The sequence below is a fragment of the Trichosurus vulpecula genome, chromosome 1 (assembly GCF_011100635.1).
Source record: "Trichosurus vulpecula isolate mTriVul1 chromosome 1, mTriVul1.pri, whole genome shotgun sequence".
Taxonomy (NCBI): Eukaryota; Metazoa; Chordata; class Mammalia; order Diprotodontia; family Phalangeridae; genus Trichosurus; species Trichosurus vulpecula.
In genome coordinates, this window is record NC_050573.1 from 321,439,714 (window position 1) to 321,457,478 (window position 17,765).

The window sequence follows — 17,765 nt, forward strand, 5'->3', positions numbered from 1 at the left end:
GAGGGCAAGTTTCAATCCTTCAGACTGTGGGTTGGAGGCCTCCAGGCTAGCTGTTCCCCAGCCACAGTTTCTGCACTGGTGTCTCACATATCTCCAACAGACTTCTGTCCGTGGCTGAGAGTCCTGGGGCTCAATTGTGGCCATAGCCAGTAGTTCTTCCCTGGGCCTGTTCCTGCTCCAGTATGTTGCTTGCTTAGTGCTCTCTTAGACCTGTGCATTGGCTGGATTCCTCTGCTATTCCTGGTTGGTTTGGTCTGGTGCCCTTGTGTGTGACCAGCTCTCCTGCCCCTCTTACTCTACTTCTAACTCTCCCAAATCTTCTCAGATTCACTTTTTTAGATGTATCTGACAGAATTTGTGAGAGAGCTCCAGTAGTTCCTTCCTTTCACAGTGCCATCTTGGCTCCACCCCATCCTAGATGTATTTTAAATTGGGTTATCTCTTATGATCTCTTCTTGCAGGATTTGGTAGGAATCCTGATTATGTAATGTGAAATTACTTTATATATTACCACTTTGATAAAATTGTTAATTGTTTCAACTAACTTTGCAATTTAGTCTTTGGGATTTTCCAAGTATATTATCATTTCATATGCAAAAAGAGATAGTTTTTATTACCTCATTCCCTTTTCTGATTCCTTCTATTTCTTTTCCCTCTCTTAGTTATACTGCTATGATTTCCAATACAATGCTGAATAATATTGGTGACAGTGGGCATCCTTATTTCACACCTCATCTCACTGGGAAAACTTTTAGCATATTCCCATTAAAAGTAATGTTTGCTGTTGGTTTTCGGTAAGTGCTTTTTATCAATTTAAGGAAAATTCATTTATACCTATACTTTCAAGTGGTTTAATACAAATTAGTGTTGTACTTTATCAATAGCTTTTCTGCATCTTTATAGTCATTTTTTTTAACTTTTATTATTGATGTAATCAACTGTGTTAATAGTTTTCCTTATTTTAAATCATCCGTGCAATCCTAGTATAAATGAGCTTCCTAAGAATAAAGCATCAGAACCAGATGAACTTTATAACTGAATTCTATCAAATATTTAAAAGCAACTAACCCCAATGTTAAATAAATAATCTGTAATAATAGGCAAAGAAAAGGTCCTACCAAACTCCTTTTGTGAGACACATATGATACGGATACCTTAATCAGGAAGAGCAAGAACAGAGAAAGAAAATTATAGATCAGTTACATTAATGAATATGGATGCAAATATCCTAAATAAAATGCTAGCTAAAAGATTACAACAATGTAGTAAAAAGGGTATATATTATGACCTATCAAGAAGTATCTTTACATAAAAGTGATGGGAAATACAAATATCCCAAGCCTTATATATACCTATCAAAAACCAGAGAAGGGAAAGGAATACTATATTTAGAAAAGTAAAGGAGGTCAATGTCAACCAAACATTATGTACTTTGCAAGTCTTATTTGAAGAATTAATGAAAAAGATGAATACTAAATGAAACAGACTCATTTTAAACTTTCCTTAAAAAACTAAGACATGTATTTGACTTGTAAGCACCTCAAAGAACACAGACAAAAAATGCAAATAAATATAATACCAAAAGCACAAGGAAACACAAAGAATAAAACAATTTCTCCATCTATGAATTTTATTAAAATGAACAAAATCATTGAAAGAAATGCTATATCTGCGGGGTAACAGAAATAACAATGCACCATTATTTTTCCCCAAGCGACACAAGGAAAAAATAATATGCTAGTAGACATTAAAGAAACAGAGAATATAACAATAGAGGAAAAGCCTAAAATAATATAGAATATATCACACACACACACACACACACACACACACACACACACACACTAGGTGGATCAATCTGTTTTGTGGGATTAAACTTCAGAGTTGTTGGGTCCACATAATGGATGAGAAGATAGAGATAGAGGGCAATTTTTCATACCCTAATTGAGTGAATGACAAAGAATGAAGGGGGAAAATAAACTCCTATAGTCCATCATCAAGAAGAGGGGCAATGGGAAATGGGTAAGGTGACAAAAGTAAATAGTGAAATGCAGGGAAGAAAATCTTGACTTAGTATTGGGTGGAACTCCCAATGAAAAACACTCCTATTGGCTGGGGTTGACATTTTGTAATGGCAAAAGAAGAAACTACAATGGGCAAAATCTGTGAGGATCTTGTCCAGTGCCTTTATGAAACTACTATTGTTCCATGGAGTAGTATACTGTCTCAGGAAAAGGGGAATTTGGCTCCTTGATGCAAGTGGCAACCATAACAAATCTAGGGAATACAAAACAAATTGTCACAACCTACTATACACAATTACATGCTAACAAACCTAAGAATACAAAAGAAATAGAATATTGGCTTTAAAAATATATGCATATGAATATATACATATATACAAATATGTATACACATACTATATAACATAATATACACACATATATAGTTATACATGCACATATGAATATATACATATGCACATATAAATATATATGTGTATGCACATATATACATATACATACATATATACATATACATGCTTTGATACACACATATATGTATGTGTATATGTGTGTACATATATATATATATGAATGAGACCAAATAGAGAACTTAAGTAATCCAGTCTCAGAAAAAAAGAAATGGCATAATGTGTAAAACAATTATGAAAGGGGAAAGGGAGAAATCTTGTTCTCAATGGATTTAAAGAAGAATTCAGTCAAACAGAACAGATAATACCAACATTATACAATTTTCCCCCCAAATGAGGAACAAATCACTCTAATAGAATCATTTTATCTAACAAACATATTCCTAATTCTCAATGTAAACCTATAGACCACTGTTATTAATTCACATTCATTCAACTTTTTAAACATAAAATCGTATAATATAGATTCAGCCATTAATCAAAGAAATCATTTATGACCAAGTTGGATTTATACCACAGATGAAATGATGGTTCAACATTAGGAAGACAATCACCATAATTAAGGATATTATAAAAGCAAAAACATCCCATGTCACTTGATTAACTCAATAGAGACAGAAAACAATTGACAGCATATAATATTCATTTATGATTTTTAAAACTTACAAATAATAGACATATATAGAATTTAATATAATTAAAATATCTATTTAAAACAAAATCCAAGCATCACATACAATGAGAATGTAATAGATGTTTTTACAGTTAATGCAGCAGTAAACAAGTGTTCTCACTCTCCATGACATAATGTGAGTTTTCTAGAAGTGATAGCAATAAGAATAAGAGAAGAGAAGGAATCTTAAGTTGTAAGGACCATCATAGAGGGGAAAAAACAAACTTTTACTTTTTGTTGATGATAGTCACTAAAAAGAAAAAAAAATCCTGGGAAACGCTCAAAGATACTAATCAAGAAAAACAATAGTTTCAGAAAACTACAAGGTACAAAATAAACCCAAGTGAATCAACATAAATCTGTAAAACTGTTTTTAAAAAAAATTCCGAAAGCCATGATAGAAAGGGAAATCACAATGAAACAACTAAAAATCCATTAAAAGATATGCAGAGAGGCAATCTACCGAAACACATTGTATGTATGTAGATTGCAATACAAAATAATATAAATGTTCAATAGTAAAATAACATTTAAAGATGTAATGTACAATTTAAAGAAGTGGATGAATAATTATTGCTTAGGACTGAGTCACGTCAATGTAATAAATATTGAAAATACTCCCAAAATTAACTTATATGTTAAAGTTATACAAATCAAGCTTTCGAAATAATTCTTTATTGAAGTTGATAAATTAAAATTAATCTGGAGAATTATAAGATCTAGACTATGAATGGACCTAATTAAGATAGAATTTAAAGTAGAAAGAATGCTTCCAGAACTCAAATGATCTCACAAACTATATTATAAAGATCATCAAAACCATTGAACAAAAAATAGAGTAGAACAACTGAATAGATAAGACAACAGAGAATAAGAAATAACAGATTTAAATAATTGTTTTCAATAAATCCCAAAATATAAATAATTTAAAATCCAGACCAGATCATGTCAAATCATCACTCAATAAACTCCTATGATACATAACAACTAACAGATATAAAGATAAAAGATTTCCCCAGTCAATAAACAGTCTAGGGATATAAACAATTTTTGAAAGAAAAATTATAAACCATTAACAACCATATGAAAGAATGCTCCAAGTCAATAGCAATGAGAGAAACGCAAATCAAAACAAACCAAAGGTTTCACCACCCACCTAGAACATTGCAAATATAACAAAAGTTGGGGATAATCAGTATTGGAGAGGTGGTATAAATATAGGTAGTATTATTATTCAGTACTGTTACACTCTTGCTGACTCAGTTTAAGTTTGTTTTTCATTTTTTGTGTTTGTTTTTTTTGCAAAGATCCTGGAATGGTTTGGCATTTCCTTCTCTAACATGTTAAGGCAAACAGAGTTCAAGTGACTTGCCTAGGGTGACACAGCTAGTACGTTTCTGAAGTTGGGTTGGAACTCAGGACTTCTTGACTCCAGGCCCAGCACAATAGACATTGAGTCATCTAGCTACCTCTAAAAACTAGGCACAGTAGTGAATAATTGGTGGAACAATTAATTACTCTAAGCATTTTGCAATGCAATTTGGAATTATGCAAAAAAAGTAACTAAAGTATGCATACTCTTCAAACCATAGGTTTCACTAATCTGCGGTACCACAATATCCGCCAAGGAAGTCATTGATGAAAACAAAGTCACCATATAGAGATACATACATGTGTGCATACATATGTGTATTATATCTGAATATGTATAAACACATGTATTATATGTGTACATATACTGTATATATGTATAAATGTGTGTTTATGTATGTCTACTCTTTTTGTCATAATAAAGAACCAGAAACAAAGTGGATGTCCAATATTTGGGAAACATCTAAAAATGTTATAGTACATGAATATAAAAGACTATTGTTGTGTTGGGGGGAAATGGCAAATATTATAGATAGATGATGTATAGATAGAAAATCACAGAAAGAGTTACATGAATTGATTTAGAATGAGGTAAGCATGGCCTAGATAGATAGATACATACATACATACGTACATACATACATACACACATACATATACATACACATATGTGTATACGTACTTACACACACCCAATGCCTGCAACAAAGTAAGTGGAAAAAAACCTAAACCTAAAATATTCCAAGGTGAATATTTTAAATTGGCAATGAACAAGAGTGGTCCCAAAGAAAATATATGGGAACACCCCCCCACACACACACACACCTTTGCAGCAGTGAGGGTATTTCAAATGGTGTCAGCAATAGAATAGATAAAGGTTAGTGGGGAAAAAGAAAAAAAAAAAACACATGAGGAATATTATCTTAAGTGACAGTCAAGAGACACCCTGTTTTCCAGAGCTAAGGCACAGGAAACAAGCTGTGCCCTGAGCTTGGTATGACAATAACCCTTTGCACTCACCCTGTAGATCATCTCAGTCACAGCAAAACCCCAGAATTATGATTTATAATTTTAACTATTTAGCCCTATTTCCCAGGGGATCCTTACCTGAGGGCTGGAACTGCAGTTGACATACCACAGCAGAAAGTGATCAATCACATCCCCTGACACTGAACAATTCGTGTTCCTGTAACTACTAAGTGAACTAAATCAGAGCCTACATCCCTGTTCCTGTCATGTTAACTCTGGCTCTGTATCCCACTGAATGATTGCAAGGCTCAATGACCCAGAAGACCTGAGACAATCACAAAGTTCAGTGATTCCAATAACTTAAAGACTGTTCCCACAGGACACAAAAATGGGACCCAACCATGAGAACTATTTACTCAAGGTCTAAGAAGGACTGTTTTGGGTCCCACTTTTTCTGGTTTTCATTTTTAAGAATGCTGCCCTTGCTATAAGCCATAAGTCCTCCTTCTCAGGAGGACTTCCATTCGCAAGCATTTTTTTCACTTTGAAATTTAACTTCTGTTTGATTATGGATTCTCATGTCTCTGTCCTCCTGTGATTGGCTCAGACCACCCAGATGTTAGAGACTAGTTCCAGTCTAGTTGACAATGACAGAAAAGAAAAAGAAGCATTAAGTGAAAAAGAAAATACAGTATTCAACCCCCACTTCCGAAAATTCTAATACCTTTTATAATTCAGCTCAAATATCACCATGCTCAAAAAGTGTTTTCTTTTACCACAGTAGATAATACAGTCTAATACCTTTCCAATTATTTTGCATCAATCTTATATTTTCTGACAGTGTATTTGTGAACATGTTATATCTCTCCACTTCCCAAAGAATATAAATCCTTCCATGGCAGGGACTGTCTGAATTTTGTATTTGTATCCCCAGCACCTAGCATTGAAACAGTTGGTGCTTAGTAAATGTCCATTGATTAACCAGACATGAGAGAAGAAAGAATGGAGTAAGAATGGAAAGGCAATTGTGACATTGGGTTCAGGTCAACCAGAATAAGGCTCAAAACAGCGGTCACTGGATCTCAATGGTGACCTTCAAGAAGTCACACTTGCCCCTAGTGAAGTAATCTTTGGGAAATCTCATCATCTAGTAAGATCCAATCAGCCTTGGTACTCATCCTTATCCTCTGATTGAAGACTAGAGCCATGAACTCTTCAATTTCTATTTAAGGAGGGGAGACAGGAGAGATATTTTCTTAGACTTCTCATTTCTGACCTACATACACTTATTTTGGATTCTTTTGAAATCTCTACCATGCCCCCACACCAAGTTGCTTCTGCTCTCCTCAGTTTTCTTTTCATGTATTATCTTCCTCCACTAGAATGTAATCTCCTTAGGGTAGAAATTTTCTTTTTCATATTTGTATCCCCAGCTCTTAGCACAGAGCCTGGCACATATTACGTACTTAGTAAATGTTTATTAACTTACTACCTGGGAGTATAGTTTTTGTAGATTGGTAGAGAAAGATAAAAAATTAAAAGTATTGAAGGGTGAGTGTGTGATGAGGAAATGAACACATTTGTTGACAGCTTTTTCAAGAAATTTGTTAGTATAAAGAAAGGTAGCGATGGGGTTATATATTTCAATAGAACGAGAGAAGGGCTGAGTGTTTTGTTTTAGATTGATGGAAGTGAACCTGTTGTTAGATAGAGAATGGAAAAAGGCAGAGCTGTAACATCTTTGAGAGAGAGGGAGGTAGTCGTTGATGGAGCAATGTCTTGGAAGAGGAGAAAAGAGGTTAGTTTTAGAAAAGACAAGATCACTACTTCCTTAGAGATTAATGAAATATTGAGCATGGTTAAAATATATCAGTTGTTACTGGGGTCTCTTGGTAGAAAGTAGAAGAGATTCAGGGCAATCGTCTCAGTCTTTCTGAAGAAGTATGAAGAGAGGTCATCTGCTGTATGCATAGGGAGAAGAAGGATTTGGGGACATAAGGACATAAAGAAAGAGGTAAAAACTCAGAATAGTCTGTGTGGAAAATGAGCTACATAATCAATAAGAATGGAATAAAGGGATTGATTTCTGAGTATTCATAAAGGCCCAGCTAAGAGTATAAAGCAAAAATTTATAGTGAATGAAATCAGCTGGATTTCAAGATTATCTTTAGCCTGAGGTGTTTGCTTGGTTCAGTAATTCTTTCAATATTTTAACTTTTTGAGTCTCTTAGTGGATGTGAACATTTCTCAGAATTTATGTAGCCATTTCAACTAAGCAGTTATGCATCACACTTCTTTCTCTCTGCACATGATGTCTTGGTAATCTCACACCTCTGAATTTAAATGATTATCTATATGTGTATGTCTGCTAGATCTACATATCAAGATCAAGTATCTATCCTGAGTTGGTCTTCCTGCCTTCAGTCTCTCTTCTTTTTAATTTATCATCCATAGAGCTGAAATTGATACTGACCTAAACTTCAGATTTGACCATGCCACTATCATGTTTAATGGTTCTCTATTGTTTTGGGGTAAAATACTACTGTATGGTATTTGAAGGCTGTAGTCCATTTTGAAGCTATATGTCTACAGTATTTTATATTACTCCTCTTACATACTCTGCATTCCAACTCAAAGGGTCTATTTGAAACTTCCTGTGTATGATTTTCCAGCTTCCATATCTCTAACTTTGTACAAGCTATCTCCCATATTGAAAATGTCATCCCTTCTTACCTCCTTCTGGTAGAATCACCAACTTCTTTCAAAGAACATTTTAGGGGTTACATCCTAAGAGCCTTCATCCAATTTCTCAAATCCTCTTGTCTTACCCTTTTAAATTATTTTGTATTTTGATTTGTTTATTTTGGGTATATACATGTGAGTTCAATTCAGTTCAACAAATAATTATGAAATGCCTAGCATGTTCCAGGAAGTTGCTTAGGATATAAACACAAAGCTTAAATCCTGTCTTTAAGAGACTTGATTGCATTTTGTGGAAGGAAGGGAGCAATCTATTAAACAGAAGAGGAAATTCAAAATATTCACAAATTAACAACAATAATAATCATATCCCAGCAGCAAGAGAGAAATACTGCAATTGATTGGGTAGATGAGTTCAGTGGTCATATCTGCACTTAAGGACAGTTACTTGCAGTAAGTATTCACAGTCAAATGGAGTGGAGAGAGATGAGATAAGGAAAACAACTAAGAAATTACTGTAATGATTAGGTAAAATGAAGCTTTTCAAGGTGAAGGATGTTAACAAGGTTCAAGTGGCAATATTTGACAACTGATAGGAGCAAGGAAGAGTATAGAGGATAATGTAAATGTTATAAACATGGATTTCTGGAAAATGGTATTTTTGAGAGAAAATTTTAAAATTAACATTTAGGGGGACTTAAGTGGGAAAGATATTGAGCTCCATTTTTGACCTGTTGCGTTTAAGATGTTTCCTAGACATTCAGCTTGAAATATTCAATAGTCAATTTGTTTTTGTGGATTGAAGCTCAAGGTGAAGACTGGAGCTGGAGGTATATATCTATGAGTCATGTCAGTAGAAATGTTAGTTAAATCCATGAGAACTGAGGAGATTTCCAAGAGAGGAAATGCAGAGAGAGAAAGAAGAAAGGCTTAAAATAGAACCTTTGGGGAACACCCACAATTAAGCAGCATGACTTGAATGATGAGCTAACAAAGGAGAAAGGTTCAAACAGATTGGAAAACTAGATTTCATTACTGTCACAAAATCCCAGAGGTAAGATATTATCCATGAAAAAGGTGGTCAGTTATTTCAAATATAGCTGATAGGTTGAACAGGATAAGGACATGAGAAAAGGTAATTAGATTTGGTAACACACGGATAATTTTGGAGAGGGAAATTTCAATTGTGTAATGATGTTAAAAATGAAAAAGCAAAATTTTATGAAGCGAGAGACAGGAGAGAAAATGGAGAAAATATGTGAAAATATCCTCCTTCCCCTATTCTCACCCTCTGCCTAGAAATATAAATATACATTTTGATTAGAAGACATAGTCTAATGAAAGATTTTTTAAGTAGAAGATGGTCATTTTTTAATGTATCAGAGAGGGAACCAGTATAAAGTGACTGAAGATTTGGGAGAGAAGACAGAAGATGGAATGCTATGTACAAAGTACATCAAGTAAGCCAATTTAGCTTGAACATTGAGTGAATCAGGGGAATAATGAATGAAAGGCCTTGAAAGAGTTTGGAGCCAAATTGTGAAGGGTTTTAAATGCCTAATGGTAATAGAGGGAATAGAAAGTCTTTTTCCAGCAGAGTGATGTGGTCATACTTGTACTTTAGGTCATTATCAAACTGCAGGTTTGCAAAAGATAAATAGGAGAGGGGAGAAACTAGAGGCAGGGAGACCAAATTACAAGCCTATAGCAGTATTTCAGGAAAGAGATGATTAGGGCCTGAACTCGGGAAGTCACTGTGTGCCTATTAAGAAGGGGATGGATGCAAGAAAATTGTAAAGGTAGAAAAGATAAAATCTGGAAAATTATTTGATTTGTATTTTAGCAGTAACCATTAGTACACTAAGTGAAAGCTGTAATATGAGGATTTCAGACACTGACAAGAAGAGATTTGTATTACAAGAAATCGTTAGGTACTTATACCATATCCGTACTCTGCCTATCCATAAAGCAAACAATAGAAATAGATACCACATAGAAATTGAATTTGTATTTATTTAGAATATATTGTGAAATGGACTGTAATTCAAATAAGACAAAATAAGTAACTCAAAAAGTTTTCTTAGTCATAAGCTGCTTCAGTGCCTTGTTTGAATAGTCACCTCCTGAAATCAAGAAACCCTTGGCCCATCTTACCTCCCCACATATTACTCTCCAATAGAGTTCACTTTGGTTAATACCTTTTGGTGGGAAGAGTGGGACCTCGGTTTAATTGAAATAGTTAATCATAGATGAGAAAATGCACTGTATCAATGCAAGCTGGCACAATATTCAGTTTTGCCCCCTAAAGTAAGTTATTTAAATATACTAATATATTTGTTTCATTTTCTGTGAATTGTCCTCCAATGAGTGTCATATACAAATGCTCTTGCAATGAGATATCTCAGTGGTATCTTATAGCAAATTGTGTGTGTAAACTTGGTTTTTGCTTCCACTGCTTTCACTATTTTATGAGGAAATCATGTTCATAATCTTCTGACATGCTCCTTTTAGCACTTCACAAGTTATTATACATTCTGAGTAGTCTACAAAAGCAAGTCCGTCAGCTCCTACCTTTATTTCTGAAAGAAGAATATGAGACTGTTTTTTGCCTTAAATGTAAATTCATATCCTCTGCTCACATATATATTTTAAAATGTCTAGTTTAATATTGTTTAGTTCTTCTGATATTATGTCATTCCAATTATTATTGGATAAAGATCTCAACTTTAGCATGTCAATAATTACTTGGATGGTTATTGATGCTCTAGGGACTTTGTGAATTTTAGAACCTTCTGTTTCCTTGTCTGCCTCTTTATTACTATTCCTGAAGGAACAAAAAATAATCCATAAGACTAAGGGTTATTAATTCTTTCTTTGTTTTGTAATTCACCATGGTTAAATAAGTCATCAACTAGAAGCTAACCTGACAGTAATGGGCATTGTTGTACTTAGCCAAGTTAATCTTTAAACAGCCTTTCACCTGAATGATTCTCAAGGCCATTCCACCACAATATATGATTCACTTGTATACCCTTCAAAAACAGTGATTACTTTTCTATCATCACGAGGAATCAGTAGGGCCCTGAAGGAGGAATTCAGAATCCTCAAGATTTTATTATTTTCTCGTAAACTTAGATGATAATATGCTCCACTGCCTCAACACTGATTTCTAAGAAATTTTGTTTGTGCTTGCTCTGATCTACACTAAAACAAATAAATACAATGTATATATTTCTGCTACAGTATATTGTACACCAATAAAGATATTTATTGTTCTCTTCATTTATTTTGACAGAATTATTTGCTAGTTCAGTGTATTGGTATTTAGAAGATTAGTAAGATGACCATAGAAATGAGGTAGTCTATATATCTTATTCAGAAAGCAGATTTTTTTAATGGAAGTTCTATAACAATAAGTTTTTTTGAAAGATGCTTACCAGGCTCTCTCTTTTTTAATGGCTTTCACGTAGCCAAATGATTCTTAAATTATCTCTCCTGATCTATTTTCCAAATCAGTTGTTTTTCAAAAGAGGTATTTTACATTTTTTCTATTTTTTCATTCTTTTGATTTTGTTGGACTGAAAAATGTATTTATTTATTTTTAGTTTTTAACGTTCACTTCCATAAGATTTTGAGTTCCAAAATTTCTCCCCATCTCTCCCCAAGATGTCATGTAATTTTATATAGGCCTTACATATACATGCATATTGAACCTATTTTCATATTAGTCATGTAGTAAAGAAGAATTAGAACCAATAAGGGAACCCATGAGAAAGAATAAACAAATAAAAGAAGAAAATAAAAGAGAGAGAGAAAATAATATACTTCAATATGCATTCAGACTCCTAGTTCTTTTTTTTCTGGATGTGGACAACATTTTCCATCTTGAGTCCTTTGGAATTGTCTTGGATGCTGGCATTGAGAAGAAGAGATAAGTCTATCAAAGTTAGCCGTCACACAATGAGACTGTTACTGTGTACAATGTTCTCCTGTTTCTGCTCAATTCACTCCACATCAGTTCATTCCAGTCTTTCTAGATTTATCTGAAGTTAGTCTCTTCATCGTTTTTTATTGCACAATAGCATTCAGTTACATTCCTATACCACAACTTGTTCAGCCATTCCTCAGTTGATGGGCATCACCTTAATTTCTTATTCGTTCCCACCACAAAAAAACTGCTGTAAATATTTTTGTAGGTGTGCGTCCTTTTCCCATTTGTATGATCTCTTTGATACACAGACCTAGAGGTGGTATAGCTGGGTAAGGATATACACATTTTATAGTCTTTTAGGCATAGTACCAAATGGCTCTCTACATTGGTTGGAACAGTTCACAACTGCACCAACAATGCATTAATGTTCAAATTTTCCCGCAGTGCCTCCAGTATTTCTAATTGTCCAGTTTTGTCATTTTACCCAATTTGATAGGTATGATGTGGTACCTCAGAGTTGTTTTGATTTGCATTTCTCTAATCAATAGTGATTTAGAGCATTTTTTCCTATGACTATAGATAGCTTTAATTTCTTCATCTGAAAATTGCCTACTCATATTTTTGACCATTTATCAATTGGGGAATAACTTGTATTCTTATAAATTTGACTCAGTTCTCTGTGTTTTAGATATAAGGCCTTTATCAGAGACAGTGGCTGTTAAAAAAATGTTTGCCTGTTTTCTTCTTCCCTACTAATCTTGGCTACATTGGTTCTGCTTGTACAAGAACTTTTCAATTCATTATAAACAAAATTATCCAGTTTGCATTTCAAAATGTTCCCAGTCTCTTGTTTGGTCATAAATTCTTCCATTTTCCATAAATCTGACAGGGAAACTATTCCTTGTTCTCCAATTTTGCTTATAGTGTCAGCCTTAATATCTAAAACATGTACCCAATTTTGACTTTATTTTGGCAAATGGTATAAAATGTTGGTCTATGCCTACTTTCTGCCATATTATTTTCTAGTTTTCCCAGCAGTTTTTGTCAAATAGTGAATTCTTATCCCAGAAGCTAGGGCCTTTGGGTTTATCAAACAGTAGATTACTACAGTCATTGACTACTGTGTCTTGGGTACCTTAACTATTCTGCTGATATGCCACTCTAATTCTTAGCCAGTGCCAAATAGTTTTGATGATTACTGCTTTATGTGATACAATTTAAGATCTGGTATGCCTAGGCCACCTTTCCCTGCTTTTCTTTTCATTAATTCCCTTGATATTCTGGACCTTTTGTTCTTCCAGATAGCTTCTTTGTTATGACACTAAATAATTAATTTGGGTAGACTTATCACTTTAAAATAAATATTAGCTCTGCCTACTCATTAGCAACTGATGTTTTTTTCCAATTATTTAGATCTGAGTTTTTTGTGTGAAGTATTTTGTAATTGTGTGCATATAGTTCTGGGTTTTTCTTGGTAGGTACTCTCCCAAATATTTTTAATGTCTACAGTAACTTTAAATGGAATTTCTCTTTCCAGCTCTTGATGTTGGGCTTTGTTAGTATTATATAGACATGCTGATGATTTAGATGCATTTCTTTAATATTCTGCAACTTTATTAAATTTGTTTATTATTTCAAGTAGTGTTTTGCTTGATTCTCTTAGTATATCATCATATCATCTGCAAAGAGTGATAGCTTTGTTTCTTCTTTGCCTGTTCTAATTCCTTCAATTCCTTTTTCTTCTCTTATTGCTAAAGCCACCTTTTTTAGTACAATACTGAATGACAGTGGTGATAACAGACATCCGTTGTACAGTGGTAATAATGGGCATCCTTGTTTCACCCCCATCTTGTTGGAAATGCTTCTAGTTATGTTGCATACAATTTTTGCTGATTTTTTGATGGATGCTACTTATCATTTTAAGAAACATCCAATTTATTCGTATGCTCTATAGTGTTTTAAATAGGAATGGGTGTTATATTTTGTCAAAAGCTTTTTTCTGCATTTTTTGAGATAATCATGTGATTTTTGTGAGTTTTGTGGTTGATATGGTCAATTATGCTGATTTTTTTCCTAATATTGAACCAGTCCTGCATTCTTGATATAAATCCTACCTGGTCCTAGTGTATTATTCTCATGATCAGTTGTTGTAGTATTTTTTCTAATATTTTATTTAAAATATCTGCATCTATATTCTTTTGGAGACTTTTAAAAAATTTTTGAGGAGGGAAAGCAGGGCAATTGGGGTTAAATGACTTGCCCAAGGTCACACAGCTAGTGTGTCAAGTGTCTGAGGCCAGTTTTGAACTCAGGTCCTCCTGACTCCAGGGATGGTGCTCTACTCACTGGGCCACCCACCTGCTCCTGCATCTATATTGTTTAAGGAAATTGGTGCATAATTTTCTTTCTCTGTTTTGAATCTTCCCTGTTTAGGTATCGGTATCATATTTGTATCATAAAAAGAATTTTGTAGGATTCCTTTTTTGCCTACCAAATAGTCTATATAGTATTGGAATTAATTGTTCTTTAAATGTTTGATAGAATTCAATTGTAAATCCATCTGGCCCCGGAGATATTTTTCTAGGGAGTTCATTTATGGCTTGTTCAGTTTCTTTTATCTGAGAAGGGATTATTTAATTTTTTAATTCCCTCTTGTGTTAATGTGGGCAATTTATATTTTAGTAAATATTTATCTATTTCACTAAGATTGTCAATTTTGTTGGCATACAGTTAGGCAAAATAGTTACTAATTATTCTTTTTATTTTCTCTTTATCAATGGTGAATTCACCCTTTTCATTTGGGATACTAGTAACTGGGCTTTCTTCTTTTTTAAAAAAATCTAATTAACCAAAGGTTAGTCTATTTTATTGTTGTTTTTTTTCCCACAAAACTAATTCTTAGTTTTATTTTAGTTCAATGGTTTTCTTAATTTCAGTTTTATTAATCTCTCCTTTGGTTTTCAGAATTTCTAATTTAGTATTTAATTGGGGATTTTTCATTGGTTCTTTTTTCTAGCTTTTTTCTAGAATGTCTAATTCATTTATCTTCTCTTTCTCTGTTTTATTTAAGCATTTATAGATATACTTCCTATAAGAATGGTTTTTGCTGAATCCCATTAATTTTGATATGTTGTTTGATTATTGTCATTCTCTTCAATGAAGTTATTGATTATTTCTGTGATTTGTATTTGACCCACTCATCCTTTAGGATTAGATTATTTAGTTTCCAATTAATTTTAGTCTATATTTCCATGGCCCATTATTTACATATATTTCAATTGCATCATTATCTGAAAAGGATGCATTTAATATTTCTGTCTTTCTGCATTGGATTGTGAGGTTTTTTCCCATTAGTAGGGGGTCATTTTTGTCTAGGTGCCATGTACCACTGAGAAAAAGGCCTATTCCTTTTTATCCCCATTCAATTCTCTCGACAGGTCTATGACATCTAACTTTTCTAAAACTCTTTTCACCTTAAGTTTTTTCTTGTTTATTTTGTGGTTATATTTATCTAATTCTGTATACTTTATCTAATTTATCTATTTATCTAATTCTGTATACTAGTATACTTTTGCTGTCTATTTCTTCCTGTAACTCCCTTAGCTTCTCTAAGAATTTAGATGCTATACAACTTGGTATGTATATATTTCATAATGATATTTCTTCATTGTCTATGGTACCTTTTTGCAGGATGTAGTTTCCTTCTTTACCTCTTTTCATTAGATCTATATTTGCTTTTGCTCTGACTTCATGATTGTTACCCCTGCTTTTTTTTTTTTACTTCAGCTAAAGTGTAATATATTCTTCTCCAGCCCTTTACCTTTATTCCCTGTGTATCCCTCTGTTTCAAATGTGTTTCTTGTAAACAACATGCTGTAGAATTATGATTTTTTTTATCTATTTTACTATTTGCTTCTGTTTTATGGGTGAGTTCATCCTATTCACATTCACAGTTATGATTACTATCTGCGTCTTTCTCTCCATGCTATCCCAACCCCACATTTATTATTTTCATTCTCCCTTCTCCCTTTTCATCCTCACTAAAGTTTTGCTTTTAACCACCACCTCCCTCAATCTGCCATCCCTTATATCCCCCTCTCTCTTTTCTTTCCTTTTCCCCTTCCTACTGTCTGTAGGGCAAGTTTGATTTCTATACCTAACTATGTTATTCCCTCCTTGAGCCAAATACAATGTGAATAAAGCTCAAACAATGCTCATCTCCCTACCTTCTTTCCCTGTACTGTAATATGTCCTTGTGCCTGTTCATGTGATGCGATTTACCCTTTCCTGTCTCCTCCTTTCCTCTTCTTTCATTACAACCCCTTTTCACCATTAAATTAGGTTTTGTATCATCCTATTGTATCATCCTATTTTGTATCATCCTATTATTGTATCATCACTTTAAACCCACCCCTTCTGTCTATATATACCCCTTCTAAGTATTGTAATAAAGAAGTAGTTATCAAAAATTATATGTATCATCTTACTATCCATGATATTGGAATTGTTTCTTTCTTGCTGCTTACAGTATTTTCTCCTTTACCTGATCATTCTGGAATTTGGCTCTAACATTCCTTGGTGTTTTCATTTTGGGATCTCTTTCAGGAGGTGATTGTTTGATTCTTTGGATGACCATTTTGCCCTCTGGTACTAGGACCTCATGGTAGTTTTCCTTGATGATTTCTTGAGAGATGCTGTCCAGGATCTTTTTTTTTTTTTGATCATGGCTTTCAGGTAGACCAATAATTTTTAAATTATCTCTCCTGGATCTATTTTCTAGGTCAGTTGTTTTCCCAATGAAGTAATTTGCATTTCCTTCTCTTTTTCCATTCTTTTTATTTTGTTTTACTGATTTTTGATGTCTCATAGAGTCATTAGTTTCCACCTGCCCAAATCTAATTTTAAGGAATTATTTTCTTCAATTAGCTTTTGAACCTTTTTCCATTTGGCCAATTCTACTTTTTATAGAGTTGTTTTCTTCAGTATACTTTTTTTTCCCATTTTGGCAATTGCATTTTAAAGGAATTGTTCAATTTTTCTTCTACCTCTCTTATTTGGCTTTTAAAATCCTTCTTGAGCTCTTCCAAGAAGGCTTTTTTGGGCTTGAGATTTTGGATGTGGGTGTATTGACAATATTGTCCTGTGTTTTGATATTCCCTGTCACCAAGATACTTCTCTATGGTCTAGATTTGTCTTTGTTGCTTTTTGCTCGTGTTGTTTGCATTTTTTCTATCTTTTAAAGTTGATCTTTGCTTCTGGTGTACAGGGGGCACTCTCCCAGGCTTCTTGTGCTGGGTACTAGGAGCCTGGTTACTGGTTTTGTGTTCTGGGGCCTCAGGTGCTGGTAGCTGGAGGGTGGTAGCTCATCTCGTGCTGAGCTGGAGCTGGTGGTGGTGGTTGGTGTATGCCTGCTGTTGGCACTTCTCTACTCTACCACCCTGGGGCTCAGAATCTCTTTCAGGTTTGCTGAGGTAGTGTTTGTGTCTGGCTTGCTGAGGTAGTGCTTGCCCCTAGTTTGCTGGGATGCCTGTCATCCTGTACTGATCACCTTCAGCCACAGCAAGAAGGACCTTTCCTTAATTTTAGCACTGTGGTAACTGCCACAGCTCAATGATTCAGGGTGCTAGAGCCTGTTCCACCAGGCTCCCAGTCTGGTTAGTCCTGGTGTGACTGATACTGGGCTCTGC